This window comes from Ambystoma mexicanum, chromosome 7q, assembly GCF_040938575.1.
Source record: "Ambystoma mexicanum isolate Mex_15411 chromosome 7q, UKY_AmexF1_1, whole genome shotgun sequence".
NCBI classification, from domain to species: Eukaryota; Metazoa; Chordata; class Amphibia; order Caudata; family Ambystomatidae; genus Ambystoma; species Ambystoma mexicanum.
This window is the reverse complement of record NC_090941.1, coordinates 811,113,682-811,135,187: the sequence shown is the minus strand read 5'-3', so window position 1 is coordinate 811,135,187 and position 21,506 is coordinate 811,113,682. Positions and strand designations below refer to the sequence as shown.

The 21,506-nt window shown below is 41.2% G+C and overlaps 1 long non-coding RNA gene across 1 annotated transcript in view; it reads right to left on the bottom strand.

Moving 5' to 3' along the window:
- Nucleotides 1-272: 272 nt before the first annotated feature.
- The window catches only part of LOC138527823 (uncharacterized), a 38,160-nt gene continuing 16,926 nt past the window's right edge, over nt 273-21,506 (bottom strand). The window contains exon 3 of the long non-coding RNA XR_011284055.1: nt 273-2,426. This is a non-coding gene — a long non-coding RNA (uncharacterized lncRNA). The remainder of the gene's footprint in view (nt 2,427-21,506) is intronic.

The window sequence follows — 21,506 nt, the reverse complement described above, 5'->3', positions numbered from 1 at the left end:
CTATCCACTCCTAGCCTTGTAGGTCACAGTTCGATTCTGTCCCCATAACTTTTGACATGAATGTGGTAATTTAATAAAACAACATCCAATTGCATCCATGCAGTGACCTGCACACAGCGACATATTACACACCTCTGTGGCATATTTCTTTGAGTTGATATTTATTTTACATAATTCCACATACCTTTTAAAACTAAAAAAAACTGAATTATATATCTTCTAAAACAAATATTGGTATTTCCAAATCACAATGGATTTCAAGGTCCTAGCATTTAAACTATAAAGTTATTGATTTGTAATTGTATAAATAATGTGGTTACTGGGTAAGACATGAAGATGTTTGCTCATGTTGACTTGAATGCATTTAAATAAAATACCATTTCCGAGAACAAGATGTCCTCTGAGTTTCATTACAAACAAGCCATTTTCCTTCAGTTGAAAGCAGGTAAGATATTATTTTAGAATTTGCAGGTCACAACTCTATGAAAACATTTCAACTTGTATCGAATCACACTATGATTTATTCAAGTCTTTTCAATTTTCCAGTTCATTTGTTGAAGCACAGGCTGTGTTACTTCATTCTCTAAATATCTTCCTCTTCTAAGTGGGCCTTGGTTCATTTTAATGCAAAATGGGCTTTCTTTTCCGTTGTTCGAATTAAAATTGATTACAAATCCCATTCTTTTTGGGCTTTCTACATGAAGGTTCCTGTTGAATGTGAATCTCCAACAGTTTGTGGGGTGTCTCCCATTTCTCTTCAGGAACTTTTCATTACTTAAGGCAAAACCCTTTTTTGTATTCAAAGTACTTTCCTTTTAGTTTCCAATATGCTCCACATTAAAAAAGCACCGTTTTTTCAGCATCAGAAATGTTGCTTTAGTGAGATAGTCTTAATGTACCATTTATTTCCAAAAGAGATGGAGGACCCTAATTTACAAAATGATAAAAGATTGGATAAAACTGTTCACAGTTAACAATTTCTAGAGCGTATATTCAACCTGCCCTCCTTTTCAAGGACCTTATAGTTTTAATAATTCTCATATTGAATCACTATAGCTGAAGAATGTGTGCGCTGATTCTGGTAGTATCTACTGATAAAGGAGGCAATCCGATTCCCTCTCTGAATATTCCCAATATAGCACACATGTAACATGTATAAGTCACATGTTTAATGGTAAATGATTCTGATTATTGGTTGGAACACTGAACTGAATGACGTCTACTCAATCTAAGTTTGAAAATATGATGCAATAAGGAACAATGATTGGCTCTTGAGCACACCATTTGTTCAAGTAGAAAACCATGATTTGTGAACAGATGCCCTTGTTTCCAGGTCTCCAATTTACCAAGTAGACCGCATTGTCTGCTTTTCTAGCTTTGCATTAACTAACTAATATTTCTGGGCTGTTTTCTTTCATTAGAAGAATCAGTAGCTTGTGCTTATTAAAGTATATGTGTAAAGCTCCAAACCACATGCTAAACCAAAGTGAAAAGAAAGAAAGAAATGATTAAAAAGTGTTGGATAAAAGAAGCATGATGTATTCTTTCCGTACAATGTTTGCTAACAATCTTTTCATTTATTAGCAGTGAAATTAACAAATATTAATAGTATCGAAATAATAGTACACGATTTATCAACACTGTAAAAAAGTGAGTCGGCTCTTTGAATTGAAACCTATGACAGTCTGCAAATTCAACACTTTTGCAAGCAACAAGTGCTTAACTCCCAGAGTTGTCTCCATCTCTTTCTACATAGTGAATGAAAAGAGGGTAATTTTAAGTGTATAAAAATAAAGCTGCATAAGAGATCTCGTGGGGTGCTAGTTTTCACTGAACAAGCAGTTCTAATTTTGAAAAATATATATGAGATTGTGCACATTACAACTGTCTAAACCAAAGTTTTTTTTTCAAACAGTGTTTTTTCACTGAGTGATTTATCACTCAGTAGGTGTCCAATTGTGAAGGGTAATGGGCCTTGGGTTGCAAGAGCGATGCCAGACGGACCAACAGGAATGCCAGGGGTAGCAGCTGCTTCGACTGACTAACCCAAATGACATCCATGCCTACCACGAGAAGTCCTTGCAAAACGATGTAGGCATGTGACCTTTATTGGACAGATCTTAATTTGATAGTTCCCTACAATATATTTTGTTTAATTGAAAGGTATGTAAATGTCATAAGTATGTGGGAAACATATATTTACATATCGCAAAGACTGTCATCCCTCCGTATACTTGTGAATCTTTTTAATAAAGTGCCAGTGATTCATGAAGCAAAGCACACATTTCTTTTTCCATATATTCTTCTTTTTATAGTACATTCTATTTATTTATCAACTTATTTATAGAACTTTTGTTCTCAGACTTTTCATTCCCATTCACATGCCAGTATCTGTTCTTCCGGTGTGTGAGGAGGGTGTAATGTCTCTGAAAGTGAAAAGAAATGAAACATAAAAAGTCTGTCACAACATCAATTGTAACATCCTGTGACCCTGGCTTTGGGCCACTACAGTACAGGCACTACATCTGGCCACCAAGAAAAGAGGAATTTCACCTACTGCGTAAAACAGTAGACAAACACTGGAGGAGTTTAAATCTACTCTTCATTAAAAATATTGACAGTGTGACCAAACAGAGGGACAACCTCCCACTGAAAAACAACAAAAGAAAGGTGAAACCTGCTACATTTAAACAACCATACATAAGAGTCTGTGCCATGTAAATTGTTTATCTCCATGTCTCAAAACAGGCTAAAATGCTATCTCTAAACATAAAGGGATCTAACATTCCTTTAAAAAGAAGGAAGATATTGGGTCACCTCAAATCTTTTACAAATGACATAGCCCTATCACAGAAAATAAACAACAGAGGAAGAGGCACACTGGTATTACACAGAATGCCAAAACTGATATTAAGCTTAATCAAGAAAACTTATCAACACATTGAGCAGAAAGATCACTTCACAAATAATTGCTGAACACAAAGAGCTGTATGCAGATAGCAACATGTCAAATTTTAGGTCTACAAACATCTGTTCAGATTTATTATAGTGCAGTAGTTGCCGAACTACAGGTAGGGTACGTAGCTAGTTCCATATAAAAGAAGGAAAAATTGAGCTGCTAATAACTTTTGGCATACAGGATGGATTTAGCCGATATTTTGCAAACAAAATGTTTCTGATGCCCATCACCCAGACTCGAAAATTTCGGGAAAGATTTGTTAAAAAATTAAAAGGTTATTACAAAAGCAAAAAAAAAAACACTGTTTTTGGCTTATTATAGCAATCCTCTTCTCCCTGTTCTCTTGCCCTTGCACTGTTAGTAGTATGAATGCTCAAAGAACTGTAAATGACCTTACCTGTGTTCCCTCTGCCTTGTCTTTTTTATATTTCTTCATAAATTAAATTAGTACACGGCGAGGGCGCAATCAGAATGAAAGAGCCATTCTGATTGGCCCTCGCCGAGTCAATACCAAGCCGGGAATCCCTCCATCGGGATTCCACAGCCTTTGTCCCTGGCGGGGGGCGTGGCACCCCCTCAGCCAATGAGGAGGCTCAAAGCAGGGCCATCCCCGCTCCGAGACTCCCCGCAGCTGAGAGGCTGCCTTCGCCCCCCGCTGGGGACTCGGGTAAGTCTTTTTTTTTTGTATTCCCTTCTCTACCTTCCACCTGCACCCCCAACTTACCTTCTTGTTCCTGCATTACCGGCAGGGGACGAGGGAAGCCTGCAGCCATGTGGAGACTCGGAGCAGGGCCATCCCAGCTCCGCGCCTCCACACAGCTGGAGGCTTCCATCGTCCCTCGCCAGGGAGGCATGTACTTTTTTTTTTTCTTCTCCCATCCCACTCCTGCCCTCCCAACCCCACTTACCCCACTTGTGTTCCCAGCGCGTCCGCTCCCGATGGCCGCCATGGAAAGGGAAAACGGATTCCGTTTTCTCTTTCCATGGCGGCAGCCATTTTCTTTGTCATCTTTTTTGAGAGACAAAAAAAAAGCTTTTAGTGTCCCGGTCATTCAGTTTTTGCGCCCCGGGGTTCTAATAGCTATATGCCTCTCGCTTCACTCTGAGCCTATAACTATGGCCCCAGGGCATTACCTGAGTCGGTAATTCACCCACCGCTCGGGGCATATTGCTTAAATAATAGATATTAACACATTAAATAATTATGTTTGCGTATTTGCTAGTATATCCCAACATTACCATATATTTACAACATTCAATAAATATGTTGCCAGAATATTATCATTCCAATAATTAACAAAATGTATTTTCTAGCTAGACATGGCTTCCAAAAGTAATCCGTTTTCAGTGTATCCAAATCTATACAAATGTATTAAAATACTTCTGTTGTAGGTGCTCCAATTTAGTACAATATAAAGATAAATGTTTTAGGAGTTCAATCTCCCCTGTTTTTGAGCATATCCTACATATTCTCTGGTCTCTAGCTGCCCCCTTTCTGGGTCCTAAAACTTCCAATGTAGGTAACTAATTAAGTCAACACAACATAACTAATCTTCAGATATTTCTGTCAGAGAACTTAAGGATATAAATCTGAGGATTCAAAAATATTAATGTATTAGTGATACAAACTTGTAAAATCTTTTTACTCTTTAAATATTACAGATTATAAAACCAATTCCTTTCACAGGTCTTCAATTTGAAGTGTTTTACCTGCATCTCTATTTCCAAAGAATCATCCACCATCCAATAAAGAGTATCATAATATTGCTCTATGTTCCCTGATAATTTTCTCAATATTTTATTATTGTTCTTTATGATACTCTTCTTTATAAAATGGATCATTGTATCATTCATTGATTTATTCATGCACAAATATAAAGTCCCACAGCATGACATAGCTTGTGAAAACAATGAAACAAGCCATAGTTCCACTGTTATGCTCTTGGAAGTTATCCCTCGGGGAAGGCCTAGAGTGCTTCTTCATAAGCAACCTTTCACTTGATTTAACCAGTTGCGATCTACTATTGGTTTGGAACCATATTATAGGATTAGAGTAAATTTCTATATATACATCATGATCAATCCTTAAAGGCTAAAGCCTCCAAAATTATTAACAAAGCCATGAATTGATACGATTAATGGTTTTGCTTTTAAAATGTTACTTTTAACTATCAATGCCTCTCCTACTGAGTTTGTAAACGATGTACCTAAGTAATTAAATCTAGAGATATCATTTCATGGTACTATTATATGGTTTGGGAAAAACATAACTTTTGTCTTTGCAATATTAATTTTTAAATAATTGCGTGTAGATTAACCATTAATGGCCATTAATGGCATTAATAGCCCTGACTTGTGCCACCGACTAAATAGTCTGCATAGTCCAACTACTGTATATGTATAGTACCTTAAGAGGAGTAGTCATCATGTTACTTTGTGAAGAATATGTTAAATAGGAGCGGGGAAAGCACATAGTCTTTTTTTTAAATTCATAGGTAGTAGTGCATGTTCTTGGAAATCTCTGCTATCAAATCTAACAAAGAATGTTGTGCAACTGTGGATCTGTGCTATTAAATAGACCTCAATCGATTCCCCAGTTGAACAATTTATCCAGATTAATTTCCTATCCTCGCAATCATACTCAGCTTTTTAATCTAAAAATACCCACATACAATGAGGAATTATCCAATGCCTTAGATGACCATGGAAGAGTTTTTATCAATAAATATATTATAAATGGTCTAAAGTCCCTGGGGGAATAAACACGTTTGCCCATTTTATAATTTGCACAGTAACATTTATATAAAAATCTTACTACATAGATCAGGCATTGCTAACAATACATAATTTAGGGTATTTTCTTTCTACCCCTTTTTATCAAGGATTGTCCATATGAAATCCTTCAAGAATCAGGAATTGTATTTCTTCATAATATTGTAATTTACAATTTATGCATTACCTTTGACTAAAATGAAGGATGTTTCATCAGCATCACATTGGCAACGGCATAAGGTCTGAGAGCTCTTGAATTTTCTATTTGTTTAACATAATTATACATATAGTTCTAACTAAATCAATTTAAAATGAGTTATTTTTAACTAACTCATTTGAAAAACCCTCCTGATTGGGCACTGAATGAATTACCTCACTATATGTTCCCCCGATTTATTGGGTTAATCTGATCATTCCTAAAATGAGTTCTAAAATTATTTAACATATTTAAAAATGTTTGTGTATTATTACTCATCAATACACGAAGCATGAATTGTCATTTAGATGTACTCATTGAATATTTATTTTTGATCAATAAGTCTTGGAATTTCTTATCCCATGATCCAATATCCCTATTCAATCTTCATTTCTGTATCTGCCTCCAGAAATCATGTATTTCTTTACAATAAGAGAGTCATACTAAAGGCACATTTGTTATCTCCATATGTGCGACACTAGTGTTAGAATCCAAGTTTCATATAGTTCATCCTATATGAGTCTCAAAGCGGGTCATCTCCGACTCCACTCCTTCTTGTATGACATTGCAGACATCTCTAAAAAAATCCCGCTACCAACTGCACAATCTCAGTGGTATTTTCCTTTTCTCACCTTCCCCCCGAGGCTCACCCTCTCCAGAGCCCTGGTCCTCTTTAGTCTGGACTATTGCAACAGCCTCTTTCTCAACCTGCCCCCTTCTACTCTCCTCCCTCTTCAACTCATCCAGAACAGAACCGCAAGATGTATCCTTGGCTCAAGCTCAGGGACCGCATCTCTCCAGCGCTGAAATCCCTTCACTGTCCCCCCGTGGCTCAAAGGATTAAGTTTAAGACCCTTTGCATTGTCCACAAGACTTTCTGGGGCCTGGGCCCACTCTATCTGTAATGCACTCTTCCTAAATACTCACCTTCCTGAGCCCTGCGCTCATCTTCCTCCAACTCTCTGTGGGTGAGTTGCTTCTCCAAGCAGAGACTTAGAGGGAGATCTCTATCCACTCCAGGTGCCTCCTTCTGGAACAGCCTCCCTGTCTCACTTCATCTAGAGCCGGATCTCCTTAAGTTTCAGAAACTCCTCAAGACTTTGCTCTGTCACCTCTAATTCTGCTCAATTTCGCTGACTGGCTGCAAGGTGTACCTTCAGAGCATCACAGGTCCCAAGCTCTCCTTGCTGGTCTCCTGCACTTGCCCAAGGGCCCTGCACTTGCTACTGCACTACTGCACTTTTGTTTCGACCCATGAGAGTAGTATCTCTCAGCCATTATGTGGCGTGAGACTAAAAGCCGTGAACACCCTGGCCTAATATTGAGTTATGTTGTTTAAACACCTGGTCATTGAAACCCCTCCAAGGAAAGACACGTCTAAGATGAAATATATTTCTTGTAATCCAGTCACGGCAACCATATACTCCAGCCCCCCTTTTCAATATTAAACAAGAAGCCACAACCCAGTGTTTGAATGTGTTTGAACATGAAAATGATATCCTTGGTAGAAGCATATAATTGATGTACAGTAATGGAGAATCGTGCCTTGTTTTTACATGTGCAATCTACTGCCCTTGCAGCCGGATGAAATGATCAAATGTATGAATGGATGGGAGTGTGTGGCTACAAGGGCAAATCCAATAGAAACAGGATATTGATGTATCAACCCATTGGATGTCGGACAGATGAGCCCAGCCGAACATTTGACCCCACTCATCACATCGTGATGTCAACGCACCACGTGCACATGGACCAATCAGCTATCACTGACAATATAGCACCCATAGGTGCCTGCTCTTAGCAACCAATCCCAATCATTCATGTTCCCCCTAGGCCTTCCCACAGCTGATGATGATTTTCTTGTATATAACTGAATTGTAACATGTTTCCTGCAGAGCGCTCTCGGCGTGAGCAGAGTAGATTCTGTTTGCCCTAACTTTAGATAAAAAGCCTTTAACCACACTCCCACTTGGTCTTGGTCTTATTCCCTCTCGGGATGTACCTTTATTGACTCTTTTGGTAATTCACTGACAGGCCTGTGGGGGCCTCTCACCTTCTCGAAATAAATAAGTAAGAACCACCCTAGAAATGTCATCACTGGGTAACACCATAGGTAGATCCAAACAGGAACTCAGTGCAAAATGAATCTGGGTACTGCACCTTCTTCCAATTGCTGTAACCATGATCAGAATCTGGCATAATCCTCTTTTTATCAAGGCTTAAAAATGCCTCGGTCCAATGTTTTTCAACAAGATTCTCTGTGGCTTAAGAACAAAGATTTTTTCATCAACCCTGTAATGACTGCACAGAGTATTCGAAACAAGCCACAGTCCATTGAACTATTTTTCTTTAGTTGACAACTTCTGCATCCTTCTTCCTCATCACAGATCTTGTCTGCACGTGCTGTGGTTCTTCCCCAATGCTTGTACTTGCTTCCTGTAGGGATGTGGGCAGAGGGGTTTCTCTAGAAAAGATCTTTACATCACCTAGGAATGTCCAAGCACGCCTGCCCTGCACTTTGACAACAGACGGCGTGACATCCTCCACTATCAACAGACCGTTGAAACAGGGTTCGTCCCACTGTTTCCCTGTATGATTGCAGACTAGGACCCCATCTCAGCAGAAAAGTTGGGGAACACGTAATTTGTGAGATTCACTTGTTGAAGCATCTCCTTCTGTGTTCTTTACTGCCCTACACCTTTGTTGTTGTAGCTGCCCTGAAATGTCAGAGATACTTGAAGTCATACAATCCAAATAGTCAAACAATTCCATTCCTAACAAATCTGCAGTTGGCTGAGCATCACTTCTAACTCTTGATGGAGGCATTAGGGGTGTCCTCATTCGTCTCCCCATCACTATCTTGTGAGGCATGAGATGGTGGTCTGAACTCCGTTGGTTCCTTGTAGCATATAATGCCAGTGGTAGGCAATGCAACCATCCTGTCTTCAAGGTAAGCTTCAATTTGGCTATTCTTTCCTTGAGCAGGCCATTGAGCCTCTCACAGATTCCATTACCTAGTGGATGATAAGCTGAAGAAAACGTGTGCTCTATACTAAGCAACAAGCTTATCTGTTCAAATGTTTGATTCACAAACTGTGGGCCATTGTCTGACCTCATTACTTCACATACTCCCCATCTAGGAAAATCTTCCTGCACTAAGAATTTTGCTGCACAGGTGGAATCTGGGTGTGTACAGGGACCTGCTTCAATCCACCTTGAAAAGAGACACACTACTATAATCAGGTATTTATATCCATTACATACTTGCATCATGTCGACATAGTCGATATGCAAAGGCCGAAAAGGGCCATTAGGTCTCAGAATAACTCCCCTAACGGTGCGCAGTGTATGCCTAGCCGTGAATTTTTGGCACACAACACAATTCACTACATAAAATGCAACATGCTCTAATAGATTTGGTACAAACCAATCCTCAGCAATAGTTGCACAGAGATTCTCCCTCAATGTGTGCGCAGAGTGGTGTTGCTGTTCTAGCGCCACCCTTAATAAGGCTAACGGCATCACCAGTTTACCAGTGCTGTCCTGTCACCACAGTGCTTCAGAGGGGTTCAAAGAACACCCTCTTTGTGTCCACAAATTCTTTTCCTCATGAGGTGCTTCCACTTGGACCTCTACCAACTGCATTTTTGACAAGTTATTATAACTTTCAGATACAGTCATCATAACAACCATTTTTTCATTTATATTAGGGGTTTCAACAGTCATCATTTGTTTACCTGTATTTGCTACGTGTTTGGCCTCAACATCTGCTGCTTGATTTCCATGTGAAATAAAGTCTGCCCTTTCATTTTGAGCTGCGCACTTGACAACTGCGATGCTAACTGGGAGTTGTAATGCTTTAATATGCCTGTCCAATAAGGCGGCATGCTGTACTGGCGTGCCGTCGCCTCGTAGGTAGCCCCTCCTTTTCCAATGTGCTATCCTTGCATGCACCATCAATGTCACATAGGCGGAGTCACTGTACACTGTTACTTCGTTGGCTGCGTGATCCGCGAGCGCGAGTATCAATGCCAATAATTCTGCAGCCAGTGCAGAATAATGAGACAGCAATAAGGTACTTTTAAACACCCAAAATTCACCATTAGCCGTGTGCTTTATCACAGCGGCACCTGTATATCTCTGTCCATCATTTGATCGATCCTGGAAGAACTATCAATGAAAACAATTTCTCCTCCTGCTAATGCTTTGTCTTTTATTCTTGGGATTTCATCATAGAACTCTTCATAGTTTGTACAATCGTGTTCAGACTCTCCTTCTGTCATTGGCTCATCTATAAACATGCCAGGATTCACAATCTTACATCAGACTATTTTTATCGCTGGATTTGATCCGGCTACCTCATAGGCAGAATCCCATTCAGATGCCAATGTGCCCTTAGGTTTCTCTAAAATAGCAAATAGTGGGTGCTTTAAGAATACGTCATGGAACATCCCATCACTATGCTTGCAGCTTTCTCTATGGCGAACCCGGTGGCTGCTAAACTTTGTTCACACCGAAAATTACCTCTCATTGCTTGGTCTAAGTTTCCACTGTAATATGCAAGGGGCTTGTACCCCAACATGGTTCTCTGCGTGAGTACTGCTGTCATAACAGTGCCATCTGTATGTGAGAACAAAAATAATTCCTCAGTATAATTAGGAATCCCTAAAACTGGAGCTGTGCAATTTCTTCTTCCATTTCCTCAGTCCACACAATATTTTCTTGTGTTGCCTCTGCTTTCTTTAGGGTCTGCAACAAAGGTCTTATATACGAGCTGTAGTCAAAGACCCATGCCCTGACGTAATTACATAATCCCAAAAATCTCTGCATGTGTTTTATTGTGTGTGGCTTTGCAGTATTCAAAATAGTTTCAGCTCTTTCTGGGGTAACCTTCTTACCTTTGTGCAAAATCAGTTGGCCTATGTATAGCACTTCTTGTTGACAGTATTGCAACTTTTCTTTGTCAACTTTATATCCTTTGTCCGCAAGAATAATCATCAGCTGAACAGAATCTCATCTGCATTCTTCCTCTGAGGTGCTGCAAACTAAAAGTTTGTCTACGTATTGCAACACAACACTTTCTAAAGTGATATTGCTTAAGTCCATCTGCAGGACTCTATTGAAAATCGATGGAGATTCACACTACCCCTGGGGTAAACGAGTGCTTTTCAGGCGAGTCTGTCTGAACGTAAATGACATCAGATCCTGTTAGTTTTTATGCAACAGGATTGAGAAAAATGCATTTTTCAAAACAATCACAGTGAAATATCGTGCTCCAACAGGTATATTACATACGATTGTAGATGGGTTAGGAGCTAGAGGGAACTTGGCTTCTACAATCTGGTTTATCGGCCTAAGATCCTGAATTAAATGCCACAACCCCACCTTAGATTTTTTGGTAGGGTACACTGCAGTATTACATGGTGGCTCTGACGTCACTAAGATGCCCTGATCCATCATGGCGGAAATCGTCTTAAAAATAACTTCATCTGCCTCTCGAGACATAGGATACTGAGGTAAAATTGCTTGAGGTAAAATTACTCCTGATTTCAATTTAATCTTCACTTCTCTTACCCCCTTCAGTAGGCCAATGTCATAGGCGCCGGTGGTCCATAATGAAACTGGTACTCATGGCATGTCTTCATCAAAATACTTAGGACGCTTTTGTGCTATCATCATCTTCTGGGGAACTTCTCTTTTAATTGCTCTCACCCAATACTTGATGTCTATGTTATATATTACTTCGTCATCAGATGGATGATCTTCAATCAGATGTTCATCAGTGACGTCAGTCAATCTATAACCCTCCCCAATGGCGAATACTGCGCACCATTGTTTGCCTTCATCATCATTTTCATCAAGCAAAACCATTTCTCCTCACACTATGGCTTCTTGTAGCATTAAGGGAAAGACTCATCCCACCTCTTCAAGCATAGGTGTTCCTGGTCTGAACAGAAATTCATCGTGTGTTCTCATTGCTTTGCCTGCTAGGCCTGGTAGCCATGACAACATAATGCGTACTCCATAATGAAAAACCTCTGGTTCTAACGGTATGGCTCTCACAGCTATCTGTCCTGAAAAAGCCATAACAATTTCACATACATTTAAATAATGCATTCCTGGTGTTGAACACACTATGCCTTCATCAGTAAATGAAATGGTCATATTCAACTTTGTCATTAAATCTCATCCCAATATATTAACAGGTGTTTCCCTCGAATATAGCAATGGCACCGTCATGTCACATTCGCCCATAGAGACTGGTAGTTCTTCAGTGAAAGGATCTCTGCTTGTAGCTCCTGTGAATCATTAGTATTCATGATATTGTCAGACATTGAACATTTTCCCTCTCGTATACATGAGCGTGTTGCACCTGTGTCTACTAAAAATGAAAAATATTTGCCCCCTATACTGATGTCTACCCTTGGTTCCTTGTGAGGATTCGGTGTCACGGATAGTATTGAACACATCAGGTCTCCCAGTGAGCTGTCCTATTGCGTGTACAGACTCTGTTACCTGTAAAAGGATTCCCTCCATTGATAACCCTACTTTAGGAGTTATTAACTGTGTTGTGCTTGTGTTTTGCTCAAGCTACATAGCTGACTGCTGCGACTGTCCTTGCTGTGGTGGTTTAACTGCTACATTCTGTGGTTGCAAGCCTTGCTGCACTCTCGGCGCTTGCTGCTGCATCGTTTGATTCTGAGCAAATCTGTCTCCATTCTTCTGCGAATATGCAGGTGGATTTGACATCCCCCCTCTCAAAAACGGACCATTTTGCACTAACCCTTGACTTCTACACGTGCGAGTAAAGTGCCCTTTCATTCCACAAGTCCAACATATAGGCGGTGGTCTCTCAACCTACCCATCCTGTATATTCTGAAACGCACCTTGGTTATTCTTAAAGTTTTTTGATTCTTCTGAAAATTCCATTGATTACATTGCCAAACTCGTCCTCGGAATCCTCTTCCCTGTGGAGTGAATCCACTATTGTTTTGATTGAACTGCCTTTGATTATTCACCTGCGGCATGTTCACTGTTTGCTGTGAATTCAATCCATCTACACTCATCAACATTGCCCCTTCAATGGCGTACTTGCATGATTATTTCTGCACTAGCTTTGCCTCGTCTTTTCTCACAACATCTTTTTTGCAATTCTTTTCCTGCAGGAGCCTGCAGTAATGCGCAAGGGTGAGCTGAATTTCCAACCACGGTTTTGCTTCTATACCCACTAATTTCTTGAGTTGCTTTTGTACAGGCTCTGGCAGCTCTTGGCATAATATATGATAAAATACTGGTATAGATTTTCCCCAATATTCGTGTGTTTCCAAACTCCATGCCTCCTGAAAATGTTGAATGTAAACAAGCGGGTCATCCCAGTCCTTCATCTTTTTCGTCATTATAGCTCCCATATTGGACGTGTCCAGATACAGTACACTAAGCGCTTTCCAGACTGCCGCCCTACAGTTATTGACTGGTGTTCCATCGTGCACAATGTTGACTGTAGTCACACCAGGGTACCCTGCCCTTGTCCACACGTCATCAGCTCTCTCACCAAGTATGGCGATTAGGAGACTCTTAATGTTCCCTATATCCAACAAGTTTCCTCCTGTCCTTTTTTTATCTCATGTGTCCATTTCCCAGCACCAGAAGTTAAGCTCGGGTGTTTACACCTTAGATTATCTCTATCCATTTGACTCTGTGGTATATACTGTGGTCTTGTTCCTCCTTTCTCTAGCAAGGGAAACTGTGAAGCACCAAACTCATTCCCATCTCTATTCATTTGTCTGTCCACCACAGGGACGATATTCCCACATCACCTTCTACCTGGCAATGATCCTAATCTGCCTACATAAGGCAGCTACTCCCCCCTCTCACCATGGAGTCGCCCTTAAGGTCTGTCTGACTGTGTCAATGGTTCTGATGCCCTAGGTATAGTTGTGTTTAAATCCGACCATCTTACTTCCTTATCCATAGGAAAACATCCCTCAGAACCGCATGTGTCATCTCTCTTTTGCCCACGGAAGGTTTCCCTGTCTTCTTCTGACATATCTTGAGCCCAACACATGCAACTTCTCTCTTCATCATCTCTATTTAGACTTAGTCTATCTAGAGACAGATCCTTATGCTTTGTACTACATGAGGCTTCCTCTGTGTCATATAACTCAGTGCTCTCAAGTCAATCATTTTTTCCCTTCCCCTTTGACTCTTTCTGAGCTCTCATTTCATGGTATACTTTATCGACCGCTTCCCCAATGCTCCTAGAGTCAAACTCGTCTTCTAGATTTGCTCTGGTAATGACTCGTATTCTGGAAAGAATTCCTCTATATCCTACCATGCTACTTGTGGATTAGGATCTCTTACTTCCTTTTCCATTTATGTATTTATTTATTCAGATTTGTCGGGTGCACAGCAGCCCGAGGGCATCGTGGCACTTGTTACAGTGAGAGAGTAATACTTAGGTACATGTAGATACAGACATACTTATTGTACATTTTGAATGTAATATTTTGCAGTTTGAATAGATCAATTTACACTTTACATTATCCATTTACATTTTACATTTTGCATTTGCAGGCAAGGTGAAGCTTTGAAAACTACGAGAGGGTGGGGGAGTAGATAAGGGAAAAAGTTAGTTGAATAGGGAGGTTTTCAGATTTTTACAGAAAGCAATGAGAGACTTTTCTGCTCTAAGAGCAACAGGCAGTGCCTTCCAAAGCGTGGGTGCTAGGAGTGGGAAGCCTATCCCTCCTCCTTTAACCCTGTTGTAGTGTGGGACGGTGAGTTGATTGGTGTAGCATGTTCTGGTGGGCCTGGCTATGCTGGATCTCGATATTGTGTCTTGGAGGTACGAAGGTGCAGTAAGGTTAAGGCATTTGTGCGTGGTGGTGAGGATTTTAAAAGTGATGCCGTCATTGACTGGGAGCCAGAGAGATGCTTGCCTAGCATGCAAGATGTGATCTCTTCTTGGAATACTTAAGGCTGCTCTTAGAGAGTATTTTTGGGTGACCTGGAGTCTGTTTATGTTTCTATAGATGTGCCAGCTAGGAGCATGTTGCAATAGTCAAGCTTAGCTCCTATGGTTGCTCTGGCTATTGAAAGACAATTGACCTTAGTTAGGAAAGGTTTCATGGCATTTCTGACTTTGGTGCTTAGGACTGAGGCTGAGACAATAGCGCCGACTTGCTTATTCATGGACAGAGTGGCATCAATGTGAACCCCTAGTGTCTTGACGGAAGATAGTACTGGGATGATGCAGTTGTCAATGCTGAAATTGGAGTAGAGACAGTCTAATTTAGCTAGAGTAGTCTTTTGTCCAAGAATAAGAATCTCTGTCTTGTCCCCATTAAGGGATAGGCCATTTGTGGCCATCCAAGCTTAGATGGTGGAGTACATTTGACGTAACGCTTCTGCGTCTTCATCGTAAGTGCCTGTTAGTGGGAGGAGCACCTGGGTATCGTCAGCATAGTTTGTGTATGCGATCCCAAGTGCATCGGGTTTATCGAACAAGGGCTTGGTAAAAAGATTGTAAAGAATAGGGGCAGTAAAAGATCCCTGTGGGACTATGCAATGAATGATAGTGGGAGCTGCATTTGCTATGTTAGTGAACACTTTTATTGCTCTGCCTTCAAGGAATGTGGTGATCCAGGAAGCGGATTGGTCTGAAAAGTGTGCTGCTTGCGTTAGGTTTGCGGTGAGGGTCTTGTGGTCCACAAGATCGAAAGCCGCAGAGAGGTCTAAAAGGAGGAGAAGGACGGGCTTGTCCTTGTCCAGGATTTTAGTGATTTGGTTTTTTAAATCCAGCAGGGCAGTTTCTGTGCCGTGCCCTTTACGGAACCGGACTGTCTTCTTCCTAGGATGGAGTTAGTTTCAAGATATAGTTGAATTTCACTGTGGGCAGCCTTGTCTAATATTTGTAGAAGAAACGCAACATTGGTTATGGATCGGTAGTTATTGGGCTGAGAGGGATCGAGCATTGGCTTTTTTAAGAGGGGGCACACCCAGGCCTCTTTAAGGCTGTCCGGGATGATGCCACATTTAAATGATGCATTGATGAAGGCGGTTAGAAGTGGAACAAGGGACTCGGCATATTCCTTAATGATCATCAGGGCGCATATATCGCCCTTGCATTGCGATGGTTTAAGGCATTTAAGAATGTCCTTAACTTCAGGTTCTGACATGTCTCTGAACGTGAATTTAGGGAAGTTGGTGGATTTGTGGTTGGGCAGTGCTTGTGTAGGTTGGTTTTGTTTTAGTAGGGCTTTATAATGGTCTTGAAATTTGCTTTGAAAGAGTTCTATTTTTTTTAGCATAACTGTTTGTATGCTTGTGCACCATGCTTCATCTTTAACAATTTTGTCGGTGCAGATAGGAGGAGCTATGAGTTCATTAAAGATTGTGAAAAGCTCTTTAGATTGGGATTTGGCGTGGGATATCCCACGATTATAGGCTTCGGATTTGGCTGTGAATATGATATCTTTGTAGAATGTGGCAGCTGTTTTGAAATTAGCTTTAGTGGCATCATAAAGGGTTGGCCTGCCAACTTTTAAGAGCCTGGCATTTGGTAGTACGCATTATATGGAGCTCTTCTGTGAACCAGGAGTTTGTTTAGAGTGACTTTTTTTCTTTCTTGGACTCTAAAGGGGCTACAGAATTTACTACGCTGGTTAGTGTGTCCTTAAATATAGAAGCTAGGATATTGGGGTCTTGTGAGAATGGGGGTGCTAGGCAAGGGAGGTCCAGGTAGGGTCAGAGGTTATCCACAGTAAGGTTTTGTTGTGCTTCTTGCTAGTGTGGCAGGGGCAGGTGTGGTAGTTTTGGTGCTGTGGGCTGTGGGAAGAGTAAATTGAATGCAGTTGTGGTCCGTCCATGTGTATGCAGTGTTAGATGTGATAGTGGTGGCACAGTTGTGATCAACTAACCAATCAAGGGTCTAGCCTTTAGAGTGGGTAGGGCTCTGAACTTTATGGGTGAAACCTAGATCTGTGAGGTCCTAAGTGAGTGAAATGTCAGTTTTATCATTGGGGTCATTGAGTCTTTGATTTAGGTCATCTAAGAGTAGGGTTTTGGTGGACGTTTGATATTTTCGCTAAGTAGGTGAGAGATGTGTCCCTGGAAATCTGTAGGGAGTCCGGGGGGCCTATAAATAACATGAATATTTATAGTGTTTTTAGGTGATAGCAAAGGTTTGGAATGTCTGCGTTACTCTCCCAACGGTGAGGAATGTGTCTGAAGGCTAGTGTGTCTTTGAAGATTAGTGCTACCCCTCCTCCTATTTTGGAAGGTCTATCCTGTCTAAGGATGGAGTAGCCTGTGGGTAAGGCTAATGTGATGGCTGGGCCAGATGCCTCATGAAGCCATGTTTCAGTGATGGCTAATATGTCAAGGTCTTGACTAAGTATAAGGTCATTTACTTTGAGAGCATGGGCTGTGAGAGAGCAAACATTAAGCATAGCGCATTTGTAGAGTAGTGATTGGATGTTTCTAACTGATAGCGGTGGTTTAGTGCCTTTAAGTGAGTGGTTAGATGGTTTAATAGAGTGTTTGTGCGCAGGCATAGTATTAAGTGGCAATGTGGCACTGATATGAGGGATAAGTCTGCCAGAGTGGTGGGCAGTGCGAGTACCTAATCAAAGGTTTCTGTGTGATATGGGCGTGGGAAGGGCCCAGTTATACATAGGATGGGTGCGTATTCTGAGTCTTGAACGTCTGTTGTGACAACTAGGTGTATTAGTGGGTGCACTTGTCATGTCATAAGTGGTGGGGAAGGGCATCTGTGTGTGCGTCATAGTGTGATTAGTTAGGCTGAGAAGGTCTTGATAATTGAGACGAGAATACCTAACATAAATCAGATAAATGCTCAAGAAGAGTAGATTGTTTGGAGCTTTGAAGTAGTGGTGCGTGGTGAACATGCTGAGAGAGATCAAGACATAGGCTATATATGCTAGAGGAGGCAACTGGCAGGGCAGGAGTGGTCTAGTGCAGTACCAAGGTATGTGAGAAAGGGCAGATGTCTTGGCCAAGTAGCCTATTTCCACTTAGGTAAGCATGGTGGTGAGATCAAGATCACATGCTCTCTACCTTCTTTTGCGTTCCATTACATCGTCAAATTCTCTTCGCTTTATCGCTTCACTCTGTCTTCCTCTTTTTTCTTCATATCCCTTCTCTCATTTGCCCTTCATATCTCCTCATCCCTTCATCTCTGTATTCTTTTAACTCTTATCCTTTGCTCTTCCTCTTCTATTCTTTCTAGTCTTTCCTGCTCATCAATTGTTCTTTGTCTATTGTCGTGTTTCTTTTCCTCCCCCACTCGCTCCTGTAATAGCTCCATGGCTGCCGCCAAACTCGTAATGAGGCCCAATATCTATTCAATACTTAAACACTCTTTTTCTCATGTTATGTTTATCCTGCATCCCTCCGTTACTCTCTTTTTCCCTTATCACTTCCCTTTACTACACATGCATCAATTTGCCACTCTCCTCAGTTTCTACTCACCATTCGCATGTTCGTCTTCTGATTCTCGGAATCGCAACCTCTTTTAAAACCTCTTCAAACTGTCGTCCGATCAGCTTCACATAGATGTGGGTGGGGATTCTATGGAAACTAGGGGACCCGTCACACCCACCTTGCAAGGTCTTGATAATTACACTAACGACTATGTACGGGGAGCTTCACGTCTTGTCAGCTGAATGGCAAGAGTCGTGCAATATTTCCCGGACTCTAAAGTTTACTTATGTCGATGGATTTTTTAATAAACCATCCTTTCTCTGCTACCAAGTGAACTGGATATCCCAGCCCCTTTGATGAGTAGCAATTACTGTTGAGATGGATGGGGATGCAAATGTCATTCCTACATCAATAATCGAAACGACTCAGGTAGTTTGGCAAAAGGAAATCTGTTTTAATATCCCAAACAGGGAGTACAACGAACATCAACACTCGCCCAATCCTCTTACTCAATGAATCTTACAAAAAACGGAGGTTATATTAGCCATAATCATCATCAGTGACGTGTTGACCTGCGTCATTACCAACGTCATACTACGTGGCAAACTACAAAAACCTATTAGGCTAAGTGATAGGCTCTAAGTGAATATCTAAGTATATGTTCCATGGAATCGAGCCCTTTAGTGTATTAAAATAGTATTTTATAACAGTCCTCTTATGTTTTTTGTTTTGCTCAAGCCTTCTGGACAGGAGTTTCTGTTCCTTCCCACGAATTGTATCCAATGTCAGTTCATTCCAGATTGATAAGACCTTGGCTTCTTTGACTCATCCAACTCCTTTTGCTGAGATTCATTTTGTTATTCAATTTGCTTTTAACTGCGACACACTGAACTGAGACCTTCTTGCTACTGTCCTGCACTGCTTGTAATGCGTAGTGCAAACAATCATCCTTTACTCGTCCATATGCATATATATATATATATATATATATATATATATATATATATATATATATATTGGCGCTCGCCGCAAACTATTCACCATAAAGCTAGCCTCAAGATTACTTTGTCTGCTTGCGTTTCTTTTGCATCTGTACACGTTCAAACTAACTTAATGTCTTCATCTGTTTCTGTGGCATACGTTTCTTCACCTTGATCCCAAGATGTCACTTATCCTTGATAGTTTCTTGATGCCTTATAGAATATCTGCATTTTCTGGTCTCTTCATCTCTTCTACAGATGGCAGCTCGATGCTGTGTGATGTCACCATTCATCTTTGCAATTTATCTGCTATGCTTTTTCAGGAATCTCATGCAAATGGCCATCATATTTTCTTGTATGCAGGTATGGTTTTCTCAATGGGTACCTTGCCTCCCAGATCTTCTTAGGTATTGGTACTATCACTGGCACTGCACAGAGTCCATACTCTGCTCTTTGTCTGTTCAACTGCTCTGTGTATGTCTCATACTCTGCTTTCCAACAGACAGGTAACAGGCGGTTGGAGTAGGCGTACTTGGCTCCACCTCTACACATGCATTTAAACTAAAACCACCACTTGTATTATTTACACATTCAAACATGCTTTCTGCCTACATAGCAATCTTGTTCATAGGTGTGATGTTATGTTATATCTCCTTTTGCTCTAGCTTGTTTAAAGAGAATAATTACCCTCAGAATATAGGGTGTCATATTAAATGCATTAAAATGATAACTCCTGTGTCTGTATATGTTAAGTCATGTTGATGAGCACAAGAACCATAGGCACTCCTGTCTTTTAGCGCTGAGACATAGCCTACAGTGATTTTTGACATGAGTCACTGATGACCAGGGGTCTGTTTTCACAGCCTCAAACTAGGTGGAGATAAGAGACTTGTGGTCATGCCTAATCATAGGCAATCAAGACCGGTGGTGCCCCAGATATATGGGACTTCTTAGATATGACTGTAGCATTGCTAATATTAACCTAATGCCCCAGTCACGATAAATGGACCAGGCACAAATATTCTTTCTAAAACGCAATTTTAATCAAGAGAGGTTAGGGGAAGGACATGAAAGTTGTGAAAAAACACACTGCAGCCTGCATGTTTTACAGAATGCAGAGTCCACGCAGTCATCAAATCATTCCCAAGACAAATCGGCACACTGACTGGATAGAGGTCCTGTTAGACTGTGGGTCTGATATCTTCATAATCGAATGCAGCCACAAGGCACTGTTGGAGCATACAAAGGCACAAAAGAATGCTAACAAGGATAGCAAGCCAGACAAGGAAACACACCAGGAAGGGAAACCCTCAAAAGGAAGGGGATCATTTCAAGGTAAAAAGGTTGGTAGAACACCCAGACAACAGCGTACACCAATAAAGGAAGAAAAATGCCCAGAGCATGAACCAAAGAATGTGGAAACTACAGGAGACAGGGATGCCCCACAGTGGCAAGACACTCACAGATCTAAATGATCTTGGAGTAAACCTAGGGCACAGTTCCGGTTTAGACCAACAGATTATGATTTCAGAAACAGAAGACAAATGAAGAGTCTGGCATTGATGAGAGTTCATCTCATCCTCACAGGCAAAGACACCAGACCATTCTAAAACTGAGGGGAAGGATGTGAACGGTAATGCACCTTGTGTTGCCACTATGCCTCATGTACCTAGTGCTGTGCCTCATGTACCTTGTGTTGCCACTATGCCTCATGAACCTAGTGCTGTGCCTCATGCACCTTGTGTTGCCACTACGCATCATGTACCTTGTGTTGCCACTATGCCTCATGTACCTAGTGCTGTGCCTCATGCACCTTGTGTTGCCACTATGCCTCATGTACCTAGTGTTGTTCCTCATGCACTTTGTGTTGGTACTATGCCTAATGCTGCTGCCCTTACGGCCATTGCCTTGCCTGTGCCCCAGTCACCCTGGGCTGCTACCATGCCTGCTGCCCCCATGCCAATAGCCACTGGCGCCTCAGCCCCCCCCGAGCCCCTAAGCCTGCACATCCCACTGCAGAACCCACCTCTCTGAAATGTGGTTTTGTCAATGCCAGATCTATCCCAGCCCATGCCCTGGATATCCACGGCCTCATTCTCAAGAACAAGTTAGACCTCCTCATCATCACTGAATCCTGGCTCAATGAAACTTCTGG